General features: G+C 43.3%; 1 protein-coding gene across 3 annotated transcripts in view; it reads right to left on the minus strand.

Annotated features, from left to right (window-relative positions):
* dab1b (DAB adaptor protein 1b) overlaps positions 1 to 10574 on the minus strand; it is a 64671-nt gene extending 54097 nt beyond the window's left edge. The window contains exon 1 of one of the 3 annotated variants that reach the window (XM_017310093.1): positions 10075 to 10574. The gene's annotated coding sequence lies outside the window, so the exon portion shown is untranslated. Of the gene's footprint in view, positions 1 to 9227; positions 10025 to 10074 lie in introns of those variants that run through there. The other 2 variants (XM_008433161.2, XM_008433158.2) reach the window with 2 other exon arrangements.
* Positions 10575 to 16087: the final 5513 nt, after the last annotated feature.

Raw genomic sequence — 16087 nt, forward strand, 5'->3', positions numbered from 1 at the left:
TGATTACATATTTCATAAAACATAACCACAAATGGGTCCTCGAACGCATCCCTGCCTCTCTCACCCCGAGCCGCAGATGGAGCTCCCTCCCGCCCTTCCCGTCCGCGGAGGTTCGGCTCGCGGAGCAGGCCGACAGGATGGAAGCCAAGGACCTCACCGCTCAGAGGTGATGAATACTCCGCCGCTCGCCGAGTCTCCTGCCGCGCATCTGTGATAGCAGATGAATGAGGAGGAGAGGCTGCAAATTGGGTCACGCGAACGGAGCGTTTCTGGGTAATGCGGTGAAAACGCTGGAGGAGCGCAGTCGGGTCGGCGCACATGTCTACAACTGGGGCAGAGCGACTCTCGGCTTAAGTTGATTTTCTTTTCTCGTGACAGGGCTCGCCGGCTGCTGGCAGCTCGGAGAGGTTCTGCTTTAATTTGAGAAGACGTGAGAAGATGTTTCGCGGCACACAGAAGTCTTCGTTTTGAAAGCCTCGGCCTCGAACAAATACGTTTTACCCCGAAAGTTCTAGAAGGCGGGAGCGCTCAATGCTGCGTGGGAAAACAAAAACGGTGGAAGGCAAATTAGCAATTATGCTGATTTATGTGAGTTATTTTAGCAAAAAATAACACTGATTGACAGCAAATATGCTTCTCTGTGCACTTATTTGAGTGTCTAAAGTCAAACTGAGCTTCATAAAGGACAAACACAAACCTGTCACTCTTTTAGATGCAAGTTTAAAAACAGCTTATACAAAACAAACTCATCTACATTTTTGAAGGAAAGCACAAATTTCCACTTCAGTTTGGAGGAAACCATGCCTCCAACTCTAACCTGAAATCAAGCTGGGTTGAGCAGGAATTTTTTATTTTTTTTTTGCTTTGCCATAGTCCAATGTTAGATTGTAGTTTAATTTATCTCTCAAAATCAAACAAAAAAAAGTTAATCATGTTCTTTTTATCAAATAAATTAAATACGTTTTAATGTTTCAGGGTCAGGTTATAAAAAACATTGTGCCAATTCAATTTTTTTTTTCTTACCTAATGGTAGAAGTAGAAAAATGAACACAGGTTTACCAGGTGTTTGCTATTTGCTGCTGCCACTAGTCTGGAGGAGCTGTGTGGGTTTCTCTGTGGGAGGAGCTTCAGGTATGAGAATATTAGGGAATAAGCGGCACAAGCGTTTAGGCAGCCATGAATGGTGGCCATTCCTCAAACATACAAGAGTCAAAGTAAGAATTCAAGCATGTTTCTATTGAGGGAAGAGAATTATAACATAATGTAGCATTCATATTATAACACCCTTTAAAGAATGAGTGTTTGAGCTACTTTAATGCAGCTCTCCAGTAAAACAAAAGCTGTGCCGGGATATCAGAGAATGGAAAGTCTAGGAAACTCCAGCAGCCAATACAGTTTCTCTTTTCACTCTCCTAATCATTATAAAAGGTGAAACATTTTCAGATTGATCAGGGAAACTGATTTGTCCCACTATCTTGCAGTTTTACAAGCTGTGTGCATGGAAGCAGGTCGGCAGCGCTACAGCTTGCTGGCAACGCATGAGATGTAAAATCACAAACAGCTGAGGACACAAGTATCACAAGTTGATTTCAGTCAAGGACTTTGATTCCATTCATTTGAATCAGCCACGATCCAGATCCAGTTCAAGTATCTCTGTAAATCTAAAAGGGGTGATGTGTTTTATTCCTTAATGAAACCCCCCGAAAAATACAAGACATGCCATTTTCACTGCCTGTTACCTGGAAATACTGCATAAAAGGTTTTCATATTATATTCCAATGGCTCTGATTTACTCTCTAATGCAGAGTTCAACTGTTTAGTTTAATTAATCATAAATTTTTAAATCCATAAAACCTCATTGCCTATGTATTGTGTGATATTTATGGCTGTGATTTCATTTCGTAATGAGCTCAGAGGTTAAACTCTTCAAACTGGGTGGGTGAGGTGAGGTGGACAGCCCGCCGCTTTTACCTTTCAAGACAGGTAATGTAAAACGCTGTCCGTAAATATACGCAACGTTTCCCTGAAAGCGTCAATCATCAACGTAACCCTGTGACATGAGAGCTCAAACCCGTCGGCAGAAATAATATGACTGCGTGTGTGCACATGCCACATCATCTCATATTGTATCACATATCTGGGCTGGAGCTCATTGTGTCAGTCAGCCTAAGGGCGGCTTTCCACTCTGGTCTAATTTCATTAATATAGGCACGTGGGGGCCCTTTTTTTTTTTTGGTGGTGGGCGCTCACATTAGGATTTGTGTGTGTGTGTGTGTGTGTGTGTGTGTTTGGGGGTGGGGATCCTTTACCTTGGCACAGATAAGAGGAGAAATTAGATTTGAGGGCGGATAGATCTTGTCGGCAGCCCAAGGCGCCTCTTGGCAAAGGAAGCAAAGTCAATACAGAGCGGAGCCTTTCTTTACTTCTTAAGATTTACAGTATCTGCAGCTCCACAGTCTCTTACTTCACTAGATGAATGAGTATTTCATTCGGTGCCAACTGGCGCACCACGAGTTGAGCTGAAGGTCATTGTGACTCATTTCCAGCTCAAAAACCGCACGGTCGGGCACGGGAAAGCGCTGAAATCTCAACCGCCAAACTGTTTCAAGAGACGTTCGCGTAGACGACTACGACCGTCTTGCGTCAACAGTGGCGCCAAAGACGGTTGAGGGCGCAGCTGAACGTGGAGGGGAGGGTGGAGGGGGTGCAGACAGTTGTCGAACCTTCAGGCATATGGCGGGTCGCCCCGTGCCTGCCAGCTAATTGAGTCCTAATGAATCATTGGTTTGGCGTGCTACATGCCCCTTGTGATGGCTGGTGTCATTGATGCATTGAAGATGCCCGCTTCGCTGGAAGTGAGGCGATGGGGAACGGGGGCGAGGGGCAGTGGTTGACTAGGACGAGGACGGGGCGGACACCCCTGGCTTCATGCCGAACACTTCGCTCCCTCTCCAGATGTTACACACCACCGCACAGGGCTCACTACACAGTGGAGGCAATTGTGCAATGGGCTGGCAATTCATTGCCCCATTTGACTCCAATAACACAACGTATGGTGTCGGGGTCGAGGCGCATTCATCGACTCAACGGGGTCACTGAAATAAGTAACGCAGAGGTGCAAAAACAGTCGAGCTCACCGAGCCGTTTGCATATTTTAAAGATATTTTTATGTTGACCTGATTACATCCAACTAAAATGTGACAAGAAAAAAAAAGACACTGATTATAAGCAATTACTGGCAAATTTCTTTGATTATTCAGGCGATATCAACTCCATTATTGTTATTTCAATGGGTAGTGCAGAATAACTGCGATAAAGGTGAAGGACTGCAAACCTCATATTAGTTGCGTGATTGGATACCGGAGAGGCATTGTGTAAATTTGTATTTAATACGACACAAAACACAAATGGAGTTGCAATTTACAGCCTCATTATGAACACGGGGAAGACAGTCTGGGTAATATCCTGTATTCTGTGGGAGAAGTAAATAGTCAACCTTTCTCCAATTTTATTCTGAAATTATGTTTCTAATGGGATGTTTTTGTTTTGGAAAAAGAACTGTTTATTTAACCATGTTCCAATATTAAGTTTGATACCTTGCATTCCTGCTTGTTAGTTTGAGTCGAATGCAGTTTAAAAAGGGTACATGGAAAAAGTCATGAGGTACTCTGTCACCTGTGTTAGTCTAAACTGTAATTCTATGAATATGAAGGTGAGTGTTTTACGGTAGACATGCTGTATGTATGTTTGAGACTCTTATTTTGAAATTTAACAGTTGGCAAAGCTAGTTTATGAAATCATTTATCTGGCAGATGAACCCAGACGAAATGATAAAAATGACAAGATGTGAATGATATGCCAGCACTGGTAATTTGACAGCCACTAGCATTACAAAATTTGTCACAGCACTACACAAACTTAAAGGCTATTTTAGTGATTGTTTATAGGTCTGGGATTATTGATTTATTAAACATTTATATTTAAAACAGAAGGTTTAAGGAGCATTTTCAAATTATAACCACGTTAGTTTGAGAAACGGCTACAGATATTTCACTCAAACCTTGACTGAATGATTCTTGCCTCATTTACCTACAGTTTTCATATCAATTTGATTCTTATGTGTTCTTTAACAACGTTCTTTTTGTGAACCCGATCATATTTTCTTGTCTTTATTAGTAAAATTAAATTTTGCAGTGAGATTGAAGAAACGCAGAGAAATTCTCAATATTGGATGGCTAACAGCTAACACAGTAGGAGCGTGGGTGTTTTTTTTTAGCTAACTTTAGCTATTTAAGAAAAAAGCTAAGCAAAATGTTCTTATTTTTGTAACATAGCACTATTTGAATGCTAAATATCCACAAGAGACTTGCTTTTTTGCTTGCTAAATGTAGAACAGGCTGATGAAATCATAGCTAATGCTAGAGCTGGCAGCCTTAATTATTGTAATTTTTGACTATTAGCAGATGCCATTGGGCTAATACCCAAAAGCGTTGTATCCAATAGATATGAGCATTTAAGTTTCTGTTGTTTGAATGAGCTAAAATTAGGAGGTCCAATATTAAGTTTGACATTTAAGTCGGGGATTTATTGTCTACTCATGAAAATGTGTAAGAATCATTAGAAAATCCAGAAGATCTTTTTATTTAGGCATGAAATGAGGTATAAATTTCATGCTTAAATAGTTTTCACTAAGGTAAGAATACATCAACTCCTGCTAACTTCTGGCGTTTGGTAGGTGGCTGCAGGTATTTATAGCTATGACTCCAATCAGCGCAGAACACAACATCTTGAGTGGGAAAAGTTCACTTTCAATCAGGTTGCTGCTTCAATCAGCGCAAGGCCGACCACAGGTTACTTTCAAACATAAACAGGGTCTAAAACAGAAGCAAAGTGAAAATTGAATGCCCCTTATATAATTCCAACATCTCATCTTGTAGAGACCATCTCATTTAGTCGTCATGACCCCATAAAGGTCATTCACCCCCTTTATGTATCTCTACCTGAGCAATTCCCCATTGCAGCCTCTGACCTTCATCCACCAAGGGTCACATATTACTAACAACTGGCAAAATAATAACCAAGAACTCATTAGGTATGTACTGGTGACCTGTCCAGGTTGTACCCCGCCTCTTGCCCAATGACCACTGGAGACCCGCCATGACCCTTCAGACAATGGATGACAAATGATGTTGCCCGTCCATTAAAACTGCTTGCACAGTCCTGGCAAAAATAAGCTAACCATTTGAATCTAAGCATGTGTACATGAGAGTTTTATGAATACTTTCTAGTCTTTTCCAAAGCAAAAAGCACATTTTCAAAATTGAACCTAATCTCAAGTGACACATGCCAAAAATTGTAAACGGAGTGCAACTTTCCCGCTGCAGGAGCCAGGTGGTGATTACCAAAGCTCAGAATAATGTGATAATCAGTAGGCGTGACAACCTCCATAACAACCAGCTCTTGGGATAGTTTGTGGCTCCACAGAGTACAGGTGCCTGTTAAACACCACGACAAGGTGGAGAAAACACCAACGACCTTAGAGTAGGAAGGTTTTCTGCTGAAAATAAATTGGCGAAAGGTCAAAAGGTCACACTTAAAAATAATCAACAGCCAATCATTCAGCTGTGACAAAGATTATTCACCTCTGGGAACATTTAAGGCAGTTGTCAGTCTTTCCAGGATCTGATTTCCTTTAAATTTACCCAAAGGTCAGATTACGCTATGCTTTCAGATGCTGTAAAAAAACCTTTTTAAATGACATGGAAGGAAATTTCCACTGACCAAGGTGGAAATACAATACAATATAAATTTGTATACAAATACAAATATTTGCTTAATGGAAAAAAAACAACCCTAAAAATTCTGAAAGGTTTTTAGGCGCGAGGATGAGGTGTATTTACGGCACTATTGAAATTGTATTGTAAATTGCACATTGAAAAATGTATTTCACAAAACTGCAATCGAAACACTTTTTTCACACGACACGAGTCACATGATCAACAACCGGATGTTACTACTGCCAGAAAAGACCAAGAAGATGACAGGAAGTGGTAGGAAGGTGATGATGCAACTTATCACGTGAAGAAATGTATTCACGTGTGATTTTAATCACGTTTCTTATTTAATGGAAACACCTCGACCACGAAATTTTAATTTTTTTTTCAACAAATAGCTGCACACTTCTAATGGACATGCATCTATTTACCAAAATTACCTCTATTTTTCTTTTGCTTTTCCATCACCAGGAACTTCCTGCCACTTTCCATGAGTTTAATCATTTTATGTGATCCCAGGACTGGAAAGAAAATCCATTCAGTAGGCTAAGTATTACTCCATGCAGAGCTTTTTTTTTCCAAATATAGTAGCTCACCAAATACTGCATCCAACCAGTCTTCTGCAATTGACATTGCAAACATTTTCGTTGCAATAATGCACTGCAAAGTGACATATTTAGTAAAAACAACTTCATATCGTTATGGTCTTACACATAAAATCAAAGGTATGTAGTATTTAGGCAACTCCCACAAAATCCATTTCCATCCCAGCCAATCTTGAGTAAACTTGAGGGAGTTTGTGCAGATATAAACTTGTCTGATGTGAGAGAGAGAGAAAGAAAAAAGCATACGGTGATAGAAGACCAGGCCTCCAGCTATTTCAAAGTCAAGAGACAATGTCATGTCGAATTGAAAATATCGTTACAGAATATGCTCAGATATGAAAAAAAAGGGAAAAACCACTTTTAGTAATTCACAGCAACTGCAAACGGGGCGGAAAAAAAAAAGACAATCCTAATTGGATAAGATATATTTCCCCTGAGTTGCATTTGCTGCCATGAGCTAAATTAAGTGTCTTGATTCCAGAGGGAGGCCCAACCAAAAGCTCTTACTGGAGAAGTTAATGCTCTCTAGTGTTTTGTTGAGCTCCATCTTAAGCCCTGCCTCTCACACTGGCCTGTGAAGAACTGTCTTGGGATGACAACTGAAAATTGCGCGATGTGTGTAGATTGGAGTGTGAGTGTGTGTATCCATACATCTTAGAACTGAGCCGGCGAGCGCAGATTAGGATCCATTGCAAAACACCCTAAGTAATGAGATTATATGAGATGGGGGTGGGGAGTTCGGCTGACCGGCTAAAGCGGCCGCGAACTTTGGCATGCCAACCTTTGCTCCCTTCCAACTAATCTACAACATCGTTTCAGCATGACTTCATTTCAACGAATCCTGCATACATTACACAGCAGCATTACTGGACCACATCCTGGCTCCAAGGCTGCAAGCTGTTACTACGCTTAGCACTTTCACTATACTGTTACTACACTGACGCGGCCCAGACTATCTTATGTGGGCCTGCTGTTACGCAGGCACTCGAGCATAAAATACGGGCATCATGGGAGACATATGGCTCGGTAATGAACTTTGCAGTTGAACTGGTAATGTTGGCTCTTGATCGCATGCTGGTTGGGATTTCCAGACAAAGTTACAAATGAGAAGAAACAGAGAAGATAGATGCTAAAACATTCAATCTGTAAGTAGAGTCATTTCGATAGTTTTTTTGTAACTAGTTTCTGTTCTGTTTTTTTATATAAAAGAGAAGTATGGTCATCAACATCCTTGCATCAAACCATCTGTCCCTAACTTTTATCATATTTGTAGTAAACCAAGTTCATTAAAGTACATGCTGTTGGTTGACAAGTTTCTAGGCCAAAATGGTGGAAATTCTTAGTTTTAGGACTTTTTTTTTTATATTTGACTTGCTAATCTGCAAACAGAGGAGATCAAGAAAAGACTGGCCAAATCTGATCTCCAACTGACTGATTGGTGAATGTTTAATCTTGAGAGGGTGGAGATCCAATGAGATCCCAAAGTTTACTTAAGGCCTGATAAAAATAATAATAAAAAAATGTATTATGGTGAAATTCATCTAAAAAGGAAGAAACTCTCAGAAATGCCAAGTCTATATGATTACCTTCCTAAAATAATGGCCTAAGTCATTTTTAGCCAAAACTATATTTTCTAGGGATGCACTGATTTATCAGTGCCAATTTCCTTAAATTTGAGAGATCGGTGATTGACCGATTTTTACAGGGGAACCCGATCTCATCCACCGATTTTATCTACCTCAGCAAAGGTTTAAAAATCAACCGCTGCCCTTTTCTGCGCTCCCTTCAGAGAGGTCTGACTGACAGACCGGCCCACCAGGTCATAACCTGCACATTTACAGATATGACCCCACTGATGCCAATTCAGCAACTTTCTTACTTTATTGAGCAACATTTCAGACAAAATAAATTGGTATCGGCCAAAATCGGAATCAACGGGTCAGGTATTTTCAAAGATTGATGATCGGCCAGAAAACAACAATCTCTGCTGCCCTAATATTTTGGCAATACAAAAGTGAGCGATCTTTTTTTTTTTTTTTTTTTACTTAGGCCATTATTTTAGGAAGGTGACAATGTGCATATTGTGTTGCAAAAATATTGGAGAATATTAAATATTCCAAATTATACAATTATTATGACAATCAAAACATTTTATTGCTGGCAAACACAGTTGTTTGGTTCAGCAAGCTAATTTCCTGTGTGTCACGGACAGACATTAGTGATTGGGTAAAATCAGATCATTTTGTTTGTTTCTCCATTGCCGAAGCCCAGCTCCTCTGTACGGAGTAAATAGCGCTGAACAAGTGGCTGGTTTTTACCAGGCTAACATTCATGCAACCATTTATACATTTCTATCCATTGGTGTGCAATTTGCATGAGCTAAGAAAATTTTTTGGGGAAGAGAATGAAAACTAGCATTAGCCCCATCGCCCACATCCTTCTAATCCCGCCGTTGGGTACAACAAGCTAGCTATAGCTAACACACAGCATCCAGATTCCCAAAGCCACAGTAGGTATGTCTACTACTAACTACAACATATGTCTATTAATTGATTCAGTTGTCAAATGTAAATGTGTAGATTAAAAAACTTTGCATAATGTATCACATATATTAATTAATTAAATACAAAACTGCTCATTAGAATTTTTTAAAAATTTGTAGTTGTAACCCATCAACTCTTGCCCATTCTCTCTCTCTCTCTCTCTCTCTCTCTCTTTAATTCACGAACACAAATATTGAGCGTATAAATCTGTCTGCCTAAAGGGGGCAACAAATTTAACGGGGTGGCCACTGCCCACCCCTGGGCCCTCCTTGGTGGGTTGTCAGCTGTACAGGATGAATCTTTACCTCCACACTCCGTCCGAAACTTTTCAGAAGCGCTCGCGGGAGTCGGAGAGAGACTCGTGCACCACCGGCTTTAACAGATGCGCAATTCCTGCCTTTCTGCGTCGGTGAACAGACGCGCTCCCCGTCCACAGGTCCTCACAGCGCCCCCCTTCCGCGCCCCCCGCCGTCCTCAACCCTCTTCTGCACTGAAATCAATGCATCTCCCAAGGTTCTGCGTCATCGTTCAGCCGTTCACCTATAGCGTCAGAGCGCGTGAACATGCAGTGCCTTTGAAGATGACTTCCTGCTGTTGCAGCAGAATATCTCCTCATTTGAATATTTGTGGAGCAGAGGGGTGTGTAGGTGTGTGTGTATGGAGGAGATGGAGGGGGCTAACCCTTTTTTTTTCTTATACTTGTCTGATTAGAAGAAATCTTGTCGCCTGGAGCAATGAAGCAACAGGGCCGCGCGCGCTGTTCGGCTCATGTACGTCAATCATACCAACAGGGGGAAAAAATGTCAGCCCCTGATGTTTGCGCAGTCCAATACGGGACAGCAGGTTGTTTGACAGGCGCTTCACAGGACTCCACATACAGCCCCAGCGCAATCACGCATCGGGCTTCCACCTGCATCTCTGAGCGCAAATGTCTCATTTCTCCTCCGCATGCGTCTCAGTCAGCCACAGCGGACCGGTCCGCAGCCCCTCTCTCCCCCCGCACCACCACCAGCAGCAACAGCAGGAGCCCCGCTCAGCGGCATCCAGCAGCGCATACATCCCGACGTGTCGGCTCAGCATCCTCACCCAGCTCTCCACAGCTTTTCAGACTCGCCGGCGACGGAGAAAGTCACAAACGAAGGCGCCACTTACCTTTTTTTCTCCCCCCCCTCTCTCTCTCTCTCTCAGCGGATGCTCCTCACTGAAGAGTCCCATGTATGCGTTTTAATCCACATCTGTGTCCCCCCACCACACACACACACTTCATTTGTGCGCTCTATTTTCTCCCCCCACGGTGAAGGAGGAAGAGAGAGAGAGAGAGAGAGCGAGAAAGAGAGTCAGAGAGTGTGGGGGGGAAATAGAGGGAGAGATCGAGCCTAAGAAAATCCATGTCTTAGTTCCGTTTTACAGGACGCACAAGGTGAAATCACAATGACTTTCTCTCTATACATGCTCAGAATTTCTCCCCGTCTCTCTGAAATCCTCTATCTTGTCCTGCTTTTTCCCCCCTTGCCTTCTTCTTCTGCTTCTTCTGCTTCTTCTGCTTCTTCTTCTTCTCTCCAGCTCTGAAGTTGCCTGGTTACCCCTGTTTCTCATTCAAGGAGGCAGAAGCGCAGCATACAGCGGCCAATCATAGCTGCAGCCCGAGAGATTAACTATTTCTTGGCTCCGCTTTTCCACTTTCAGGCTAAAAAAAAAAAGAAAAAAAAAAGGAGAGTAGGCGGGGAGAACTGGGCCCCCGGTGACGGGAAAAAATTAAAATGCACAGAGAATAATATACAGAGAGAGAAAGGGATGGGGGGGGGGGCATTCGTTGGATGGGGGATGGGGGCGTAGGGGATTAAAGATTTCAGAAAAATAAAAGGATTCTGGAGAGGAGGAGGGACCGGTTGCCACTTATCAGCACAACAAAGAAGTAAAGTGAATAATATTCCAGTTTCACAGGCTGTTCCGCAAACTTCAGAGACGCTGTCCTTCAGAGGACAATCTGTTTTTAAGGAGCAGAGATCCATCTCATTTCTGAAGACCCTCCCAAAAAGCAATCCATCAGGGTCATTGATCATCCCTCCTTTAACCAGCCATCCATCACGTAGGAGACCCCCACCACTACATCTCCTCCTCCTACCTCCCCCCTCTCACCCCTGTCCCAGTCCAGTCACCTCATCATACGCTGTATTGATTTCAATTCCATCCCTCCCTTTACCAGGGTTAAAGGTGCAGAGGGGAGCATGCCAGGTTCAATCACTGCTACACTGCACACATGGTGGGGTTGTGGGGGGACCTTAATGATCACCTACCTTGACGGTCCGCTCAATGAACGGGGGTCTTCTACATCCAGGTCGGGCCCTCTGACACTACAGCGTAGAAATATCTGAGACAAGCGCACACCGCTGGCTGCAGACTGGCCTCTGCGGGGTGCCGGACAGAGCTGCCGGTGCATTATGGGGGAACAGCAGGGGGTCCTGACAGCGAGACGGTCAGCTTCTAGAAGAGACGGAGAACTGCTGTGGTGGGATGAGGAGGAACTGCCGCCTTGGGAGCACACGCTCACAGCTGGGAGCATTCCTATACAGATATCTCATGCAGCGATTCGTATCTTTACGCAGACTTTTAGGTCTTTAATGCAAGCAATGTTGTCCCAGCGTTACGGCTGCGCTCCAAACACACACCTTGGCATGTTTTACTTTGATTTTATAGGCTGACGAAAAGTAGGCCACAGTTGTGAAAAGCGGAGAGAACTGAAAGTATTGTTTTCAACGTCTCTATACAAATAGAAATCTGGAAAGTGTTGGTATTTTCTCATTGGTATTTTGCCTCTTTTCCTCTAATGGTCCTAGATAAATCCTTTGCAATTATTACCCTGCAGATGTCACCTGATCTATAAATGCAACTCACCTGTTCATCCATCCATTGTTGCGAGAACATTAGTGAACAACTATCATACAGACTATGGAATAAAGTTTAATGTAGCATTAAGTTATAAAACAATAGAGCATTGTTCATCCATTTTAAATTGGAAGAAGTGTTGCAACACTATCAAAAATTTAAAATAAGGGTTCCTGCAACTTTTGAATGTGTGTCTGTCAACACATCTGAAGCACATAATTAGGTCACTAGCAGGACTCAGTGGATCCTGAGTGCATGAGAAGGGAATTTAGTCCTTTGATTTGGGAGTGTTGGACTCGAGACACGTCAAAGATTGTGAGAGACACCCCTAAGGACTGGAGTTTGAGCATTAATCAGATACAGTGAGACGGTCCGGTCTGAAGGCGCTTCAGAAATCAATGGTCAACGTAAGAATCTGTCAACAGGTCAACTATTGACTATGAACTTCGCAAATCTGAACATTTTGAAAAGTTCAGATTTAAACTCTAAATAACCTACTCAGTTAAATATTCTGATCCAGAATGGTGCAAATAGGGACACATATATTATAAAAAGCTCAGGATATACTGAAGTTTTCGATCTACCTCCAGGATTTTTCCCAGTGGGATGTGCCCATCGTGATGAGATGCTTGAATTTCCTCAGCTGGCTTCTTTCAGCGTGGTGGAGTAGCAGCTCTACTTCAAGGTTCCCCATAATGTTATCTCTAATCACCAACAAAGGAAAGTCATTTCACCTGCCAGTACCTTTAATGTCGTCTTTTCAATCATGATCCATTAGTCATGAGCACGTAGTAGGGGAGGTATGAAATTAACCCTTGTGTTTACAAATGGGGTCCAACCGACCCCACATCCGTAAAATTTGTATCATTTGCCACAGTCCTTCACATTTGCCTTAGTCCTTGCACGCACAAGGGTTAAGAGTTTGCTTTTTGCCTTAGTTTTTTCTTTACCACTATAGACTCACTGGTAGAATTGGCCCTCCACCCCAGAGGAAGCAATCCACCTTTGTCCAGTTAAGAACCATGACTTCAGACTTTGAGAAACTTACTCCCATCCATGCCACTTCACACTCTGTGGCAAACTGAAGTCCACCACGAACATCATGAATGTTTGACACCAGTAGCTCTGTATTAACTATAGCGTTGTCTTATGGACGTTCAACTGAAAGGGCACAAGGAATAGTGTGGTACAGCTTGGTTGTATGGGCCACTTTGGGATAGAGTTGTGAAACCCACCGGTCCATGCCTAACGAGGTGTTAGTTTCTCAAACCAGACGGACCACTCTCCACAAACTCCACAAAGAGAGCCAAAGACAAAGGGCAACCCTGGCAAAGTTCAACGCAGACAGAGCACATCCTAACTTGAACTAGTCCCTTTGCTAGTTTTGTGGTTGATGCTGACTGAATAGTTCTAAATCTCTCTGCAGAAACTGAGACAAAATAATGAATATCCTTTGGGTATTTTGTATGCGATGACGTAAACTTTGAAGAAGATACAACTTCAAAGACGTTACTTTATTGTAGGCAAGATAACCCTATGGCATTCCACATTTTGAATTTTACTTGGGAGCAGCTTTAAATTCTCACACTTAAAATGGCAGTGAAAAAAATAATGCTACTCATGCAAGTCTGGGCCCTAAAGTTTTCCTCTGCTTTTTTTTTTTTTTTACATTTTATTTGTCCATTTGTTTGCCTGCTAAGCTGTGTGGGCGTCGTATTGCAGCGGTCACTCAGCGGATTACAAATAAAAACAACAGTGTTGGGGTTCTGACCGCCCAATGGAAGCCGTGTGTGTGTGTGTGTGCGTGTGTGTGTGCGTGTGTGTGTTTGGGTGCATAAGTGTGGAAGTAGCACACCAACAACATTTAGCGGGCTGATTGACGTGCAGCTCTTGGCTTGAGCGCAGCTTAATCCTGCTGCTTTCACAGATGGACTCAGTCTTCCTCTTTTTGTCTGGGTGTCACCAGCAGTGGCAGGGGCATGTATAGTTACACACACACTCACACACACACTGTACAGAGCCATGTACTTTTGTTTACCAGGGATTGATGCTGCTGTGTGGGTTCTAATCCCCTCCCTCCCTTCCTCTTTTTTGTGACCTCCCCGGTGTTCCCGTAAACACACACACATTCACGCGCAGATGCACGCCAACATCTACATGTTGGTCATTAGAAAAACAAAGGAGGTCAGTGTCAGGCAGCGAAATCAGGCAGCTGGGCCCTGTGAAGCGAGAGTTAATCCTCGTTTTCAAGGCCCAGAGACAAAAAGAAGCCTTGCAGATGAAATACGTCATGAGTTGCACATGAGCACGTCTCTGTCGTGCCACCTTGTCCGTTCAACTGTCTGCAATCTTCTCAACAACACAGGTTTTTTTTGCTGCTCTATATCAGCTCTACTAAGTTCACTGTGTTGGAGGAGTAACAAGATCACAAGGTGAAAGGTTAGACTTTTCTGCTCTTCCCCTCGCTAATCATATTCCGCTTCTGCAAAAGCTTTGATTTCCATGTAGATGGAGCAGTGTTGATAACAGCGGGGAGTTGCCCCCTGGAGAAATGAGGCAGAGTGATAAGATAAGGCAGGCAGATCCCCATCCAAACACACGCACAAAAGACAAAAAAGGGAAGCCATCTCCCCACATGGTGGTTAATCTCTATTCAATCCACAGATTAGCAAAGTCAAATTTCTCATCCTCAGAACCCAGAAAACGATTAGTCATTTCCCAGAGGGGAATCGCTTAACCGGGGTCCCAGCCGAAAACTCTTGGAATGAGACAAGATCAATAACCGACTCCTGGTGACAACGACGAGGAAACAGCTCTGTGATGGCGATGGGTTTCCCAAAATGAAGGCAGATGCTTTTAGCCCACAAACTCATGCCGATTTGTCAGGGGTTCTTGTTCCTCAACAGCCAGCATGGTTTGCAAAAGATTGGATCACTAATTCTCCTTCCATCGAACAAGAGTACACCCACAGCCAGAGCGTGGTCTTGTGGAAAAGGGGCTCCTTTCTCTGTATTGTGCACAGCTCACACTGACATCTATGCTAATGGACTGTTTTAATCAAGTCTAATCGCATTGTCCAAACAGCGTGTGAGTGATTAGCATTCAGTCAGGGCCGTGTGGCAAAGCCCGACATCGATACGTGACATGTAACCTGTGACCCCTGACTGTTCCAGCTGCAGAAAAGTTTATCTCTCTCCAGGTCTGTTAATTTCCTGCAGCAAGAGTAATCAGAAAGTACACAGACAGCATGGTGGGGTGAAGGGCACTGTGGCAACCCAATGGGTGAAGAAAACGGAGTAAGACAGCTGCTTTGCTTTCCGGACATGACATTAGCACACAGCAACTTAAGAAACAAGACTGTACCCAAGGCCCCATTGAGTTGGCAACATCCAACTGCTGGTCATGGTAATCTATATCCAGTAAGCCCTCACATTGTGCCATGACAGGGCTGGATGTAGGACAGAAAAGCTAGAACAGTTCCTGTGAGCTGGGATCGACAGAGGCGCCCCTGTTGGTGGAGAAGCAACAGAATCCCTGGAGGCTATTGGGAACCAGTCGTGGTGCGACTCCACCATGGTGTAGTGGCAAAGTCAGTAGCTAGTTGATCCAAATCCAACTGGGCTGGATTGATGTAGTCAACAGAAATCTTCTGAGGCCTCCTCCAGTGTTCAGAACAATACCCCAAGTTCCAGTACCCTCAACGGAGTCTGAGAAGGACGGCACAACTGGCTTTGATGTTGGATATAGATGGGCCTGGTGTCTCCAGGAGACGAGTGTGTTCTGGAGGACACCAGAGTGTGAGAGTCTATGATCGGATGTTAAGACCAAGACAAGAACCTCAGCTTTCTCCAGTAGAAACTATTAAAAACAGCAGATGATGTCACTCCCTCACCATTAATTTCTTACGGAACTTGTGCGATGAGGCGACAGTTTCCCTCCTCCACCCAAGTGAAATTCATGCATGTGAAACTTTGAGCTTTTGCACATTGACGTGCTCACACAGGCTAACAAGAAAGTTGAAAATTGTTACAATTTGGCGTTGTCGTTGCTACTGCATCCTGTGTTATTTTCACACTGAGTGGCGGAAAACCTTCGCCTTTGGATGTCATTTGTCAGTACCATGTGTAAAGCCCATAAGGAACTACATGTTTTCTAAATGAAACGTCAAGGGGTCTAGATGGCTGACATTGCAATAAAGGTTTTTTTTTATTTTTTATTTTTATTTGGGAGTAGCTCATCAACTCAGCCGCTGTCCTGAAAACTGTCAAGATGCCTTTCT

This window comes from Poecilia reticulata, linkage group LG17 (assembly GCF_000633615.1).
Source record: "Poecilia reticulata strain Guanapo linkage group LG17, Guppy_female_1.0+MT, whole genome shotgun sequence".
Taxonomy (NCBI): domain Eukaryota; kingdom Metazoa; phylum Chordata; class Actinopteri; order Cyprinodontiformes; family Poeciliidae; genus Poecilia; species Poecilia reticulata.